Genomic DNA, 5,727 nt, shown 5'->3' with positions numbered 1-5,727 from the left:
ACTTTGGGGTGGGATGGAAGGAGTTTTGTTTTTATCAGGAGGCAGACAAAGGTGGGAGTTGCTCGATTAATTGGCCAGACGCTGGCGTCGTGGGGCTCTCCTGCCACATGGGACTGGGCCACAGTACCAGTTGTTTCAAGATGAAGTCATCGGCGGAGGCAGCCAGAGCTCCTTCTGGGCCCACCTTGGGAAATGGGAAAGGGTAGCAGAGCTTCAGTGAGCTTTGATGACTCAAACACAGGACATGTCTGCCTGGCAGAGACAGTCTGGTGATCATAATACTGGATGACCTGTCGAGCAACATGAGCCGTTTAAATAACAAACACAATGGCTTCTCACTTGGATGGGGAAAATGTCCTCCTGGAACACAGCAGCTAAAAATACTAACAGTAATGGGGTGTGTGTGGGTGTGTGTGTGTGTGTGGTGTGTGTGTGTGAATTCAATTATCGCACACAATTAGGGATTTATCCATCAGTTTCGGATCCAGCTGCTCTCTGGTCCTAATCTGAAATCCTGAGGTGGTCCGTTGTGTGGTGGGTGCAGTAACGCACTGTATCAGTGCTTGTTCCCAACCTTAACCTTAATGTTCGAATCTGGAAGCAATCCCTGTGCCGAACTAAATATGGTGGCATCCAGCAGCACCCATGAGCCCTGACAGAACTGCTCTTCTGCACCACAACTCTAATGCACCACTGTGGGAGTCCTAACTGGGACCGACCTGGAGGAACACTGCCACCTATTGTGTGGGGGAATGAGCTGCCTCCCATGTCCATGTTTACCCTGTCCATCCATTATTCTTCTACCCCGACTGGGAAAAGAATCCCAACCCGAGTTATAGGTTCTTCCATGTTGTCCTTCTATTATGTCCTCTTGACCAGGTTAAGGAATTGACTACACTCGTAGTCGGGGTGTCAAGCCTTCCATCCAGGAATTTACAACCCCACTGAGATTTGTCTGGAGAATTGCAAACAAATTAATAAAACGACTCTAATGATACCACTCAAAGCCCCAAATAACAGACGTTAATCATGGAGGAGAGAAGGCCCAACCTCGGTAGACATGAAGTAAAGCTCTCATCCAAGTGAGTCTGAACAAGTTGTAAATGCAATTGCTGCTCAGAAACATTTGAGATGGTCTCACCATTAACAGCAGATATCTAAAGAAGTAGACAAGAACATCTCCAAGTCATCGGTAGCATTGGTCATTAAGAAATGGAGCAAGTATGGCCAAGTCGGAAATCTGCTGGAGAAGGCCGTCCACAAAACAAACTGAGTGATCAGTCAAGGAGAAGACAAGTGAGGGACCCTCATCCTCACAAGATGGCCCCACATCGCCATTTCACGCAGAGCATGGCCAGGTTAGGTGGGTTTCTTGCCCACCGGCGAGTGCCACCTGCAGGCTTGGCTCCAGTGGTGGGTTCTGGTAACCCTCTCCTGTATGTTTTCTAATTTGTTTTCTAAGGAGGGTCTTTTTGAATAATTCAGGCTAAACCAGTTCATGAAGAGAGACCCTTTCAGGATCAGAAAGTTCCAGATGAGCCACCTCCGAGCATCCCTAAAGCTCCCAGCCAATCAGATCCAACCAGATCACCTCGGCAAAGTGCCGGTCCAGGGCTGGGAAAATGAAGAACATTTAAGAACAAAACAGAAAACAAAGCCAAGATGTTCAAAAGAACAAAAATAGACATAAAGGAGTTGCCTAAAAGGAAGTCCTAGAACAAATAACTCCTGATGTGCAATCCTTAATCGAAATCCTCAAAACAAAACATGGAGTAGATAGATAGATAGATAGATAGATAGATAGATAGATAGATAGATAGATAGATAGATAGATAGATAGATAGATAGATAGATAGATACTTTATTAATCCCAATGGGAAATTCACATTCTCCAGCAGCAGCATACTGATACAATAAATAATATTAAATTAAAGACTGATAATAATGCAGGTGAAAAACAGACAATAACTTTGTATAATGTTAAATGTTAACGTTTACCCCCCCGGGTGGAATTGAAGAGTCGCATAGTTTGGGGGAGGAACGATCTCCTCAGTCTGTCAGTGGAGCAGGACAGTGACAGCAGTCTGTCGCTGAAGCTGCTCCTCTGTCTGGAGATGATCCTGTTCAGTGGATACAGTGGATTCTCCATGATTGACAGGAGTCTGCTCAGCGCCCTGCCACAGATGTCAAACTGTCCAGCTCCATGCCAACAATAGAGCCTGCCTTCCTCACCAGTTTGTCCAGGCGTGAGGCGTCTTTCTTCTTAATGCTGCCTCCCCAGCACACCACTGCGTAGAAGAGGGCGCTCGCCACAACTGTTTGATAGAACATCTGCAGCATCTTATTGCAGATGTTGAAGGATGCCAGCCTTCTAAGGAAGTATAGTCGGCTCTGTCCTTTCTTGCACAGAGCATCAGTATTGGCAGTCCAGTCAAATTTATCATCCAGCTGCACTCCCAGATATTTATAGGTCTGCACCATCTGCACACAGTCACCTCTGATGATCACGGGGTCCATGAGGGGTCTGGGCCTCCTAAAATCCACCACCAGCTCTTTGGTTTTGCTAGTGTTCAGGTGTAGGTGGTTTGAGTCGCACCATTTAACAAAGTCCTTGATGAGGTTCCTATACTCCTCCTCCTGCCCACTCCTGATGCAGCCCACGATAGCAGTGTCATCAGTGAACTTTTGCACGTGGCAGGTCTCCGAGTTGTATTGGAAGTCCGATGTATATAGGCTGAACAGGACCGGAGAAAGTACAGTCCTCTGCTGTGCTCCTGTGCTGCTGACCACAATGTCAGACCTGCAGTTCCCAAGACGCACATACTGAGGTCTGTCTGTAAGATAGTCCACGATCCATGCCACCAGGTATGAATCTACTCCCATCTCTGTCAGCTTGTCCCTAAGGAGTAGAGGTTGGATGGTGTTGAAGGCGCTAGAGAAGTCCAGAAACATAATACTTACAGCACCACTGCCTCTGTCCAAGTGCGAGAGGGATCGGTGTAGCATATAGATGATGGCATCCTCCGCTCCCACCTTCTCCTGATATGCAAACTGCAGAGGATCAAGGACGTGTTGAACCTGTGGCCTAAGGTGGTGAAGCAGCAGCCTCTCCATGGTCTTCATCACATGTGACGTCAAGGCGACAGGTCTGAAGTCATTCAGCTCACTAGGACGTGATACCTTTCGGACTGGGGTGATGCAAGATGTTTTCCAAAGCCTCGGGACTCTCCCCTGTTCCAGGCTCAGGTTGAAGATGCGCTGTAGAGGACTCCTCAGCTCCAATGCACAGACCTTCAGCAGTCGTATGGAGTATAAAAAAACAGAAAAAAAAACAACATAACAAGAAACAGGAAAATCCACAAATGTAAACTCCAGATGAAGGCAGAGGGAGGGAGGGGCAGCAGGAGGCGTGTCAGGGTGGCCCCGCCTTCTAGGGCTCCACCCACATAATACATGGGATGGAGGCGCCTCTTAAAAAAGAGCTCATTAATTGAAAAATAATATATAAAAATATAAAACATTACATTACAAAAATAACAATAAAGCACACGTTAATACACAGCACATTTTGGGTTGGGTTTGTCCCTCAGGGTCCTGTTGTTGGTCTGTTGTGGTTAATGTTCTGCCATCCATTCTCTCTACTAACATTCCTCTCCTTCTTCACATTTCCCCCGTTTTCCAAGGAGATATGACTTAATGACGTTTGCTACAAAAGCTTCCCTCGCTTCTGGGTGGAAATCTTCTAACGCCCTTCCTCTCTCAGTCTGAAAATCTTTTATTTTTTTCTTTTTAATTTGACCCTTCTGGAATTCAAGGCGGCGAGGATCAATGGATCTTCTGGCCCCTGCATTGATAATTGATCAGAGTTGATACATTTAGCCCGTGAGGGGCTTCCCCGTGGTCCGCAGTGAAATTCCAATCTTTATCTTTTTAGCTCCTTGACGGGGCTGATGCAGGGCTGCCCGTCCACTCAGGCTCAAATTCTTGTTGCTATTCAGTTCTTTGAACTCTACATGGTGGGTTTGGGTGAGCGGGGAGTGGCGTATACGATTGTTATTGTGTTATATTTAAAATATCTCTAAGTTGTTGGTCTTTTGTGTCTTTCAATAATAATTTGATCAAAAATAAAATGTGCCTCACTCGGAGTTCCTCCTAATATCAGCTGTGTAGCAAATGGAGAGACAGTTGGCCTCTCAAACTTTTGGTGGTCTGCAAGTGTGAGCCAAGGCAACCACAAGTTTTATGCCTTTCATCACCGGCTTTGTCTTTACATTACGCTGAAGAGATTTCAGCTGATTAACGAGTCTCAGGGATAAACATTTGAACACGATGGGCTTCATCTGAGCACTCAGTTTATGTTAATTTAACCAGCTCACTAGGCAAATGTCGAAATGATGGAACGGATTTAAAACAAATAGACCGAATAATCACATTTCTAGAAATACACTAAATGATTAATTAAGTGATGAAACAACCTTCATTTTTCTCTTTATATTTCATCCTTATCATGTTTGGCTATAGGACTGATTACACAAAAAAGGTTCATACAAGACCCCTGCAAGGGTAAGGTGGGCTTAGAAAAGGGTATAGTATGGTTTGGTGTGGTATGGCAGCAGTTCTTAAACTGTGGGGCGCACCCTCCTAGGCAGGGAAGTAACAAAAAGTGGGGGGTGAATGTTGCCATATGTGGCGTAATTTTGCTATTTGTAGGGAAATTTTAAACTTGTAACGGTGTATCAGCAGCAAAAAATGGCAGGGGAGATACCATAATCACTAAGGAGGTTCTCCCAGGGCGAGGCTCATCCATTGCTGACCCCTGCAATTTCCCCAAATGCAAGAAACTCGATTACATATTTTGTGGTAGTGGGGGAGTGCGTTCGCACTCTCCCCTGTTATTAGGGCGGAGTGGTGGCTCTGAGGCTAAGGATCTGCGCTGGTATCCAGAAGCTTGCTGGGTCGAATCCCCGTCACTGCCAAAAGAGATCCTACTCTGCTGGGCCCTTGAGCAACACCCTTAACCTGTAATTGCTCCAGGGGCGCTGTACAATGGCTGACCCTGTGCTCTGACCCCAAGGGGGTCTAACTAACAAATTCCTAATATAAGAAATTGTATAAGGCGAAATAAAGAACAAAAAAATAGGAATACATTTTATTAGGGTTTCAAAAAAATGTTAGGGGGGCGCGATTAAAACTCTTATGAAAACTCGGGTCGCAAATACTTAAAGGTTGAGAAACACTGTGGTATGGTATCATATAGCATAATATGTGATGGTATGGTATGATACAGTATGGTATGGTAGTGAATCACACAGCATAGTATGACATGGTATGGTATGGTATGTTACAATATAGTACGTTACGGTATGGTATTGTATGGTATGGTACAGTATGGCAGCATTTCTCAACCTTTAAGTATTTGCAACCCGAGTTTTCATAATAGTTTTAATCGCGCCCCCCTAACGTTTTTTTGAAACCCTAATAAAATTTATTCCTATATTTTTTGCTTACGATACACTGCTACAAGTTTAAAATTTTCCTTGAATAGCGTAATTATGCCGCATATGGCAACATTCGCGCCCCGTTTTTTTGTTTGAGAACTGCTGCAGTATGGTATGGTATGGTATGGTATGGTAGTGAATCATATAGCATAGTATGACATGGTATGGTATGGTATGATACAGTATGGTATGGTATGATACAGTATGGTATGGTATGGTATGGTATAAT

The 5,727-nt window shown here is 44.9% G+C and overlaps 1 pseudogene; it reads left to right on the top strand.

The window, feature by feature from the left end:
- Positions 1-4,744: 4,744 nt before the first annotated feature.
- LOC114642486 (uncharacterized) lies at positions 4,745-4,892 on the top strand (annotated as a pseudogene).
- Positions 4,893-5,727: the final 835 nt, after the last annotated feature.

This window comes from Erpetoichthys calabaricus, chromosome 16 (assembly GCF_900747795.2).
Source record: "Erpetoichthys calabaricus chromosome 16, fErpCal1.3, whole genome shotgun sequence".
In the NCBI taxonomy this organism is placed as follows: domain Eukaryota; kingdom Metazoa; phylum Chordata; class Cladistia; order Polypteriformes; family Polypteridae; genus Erpetoichthys; species Erpetoichthys calabaricus.
The sequence above is the reverse complement of the archived record's forward strand: the minus strand, read 5'-3'. Positions and strand labels throughout refer to the sequence as shown.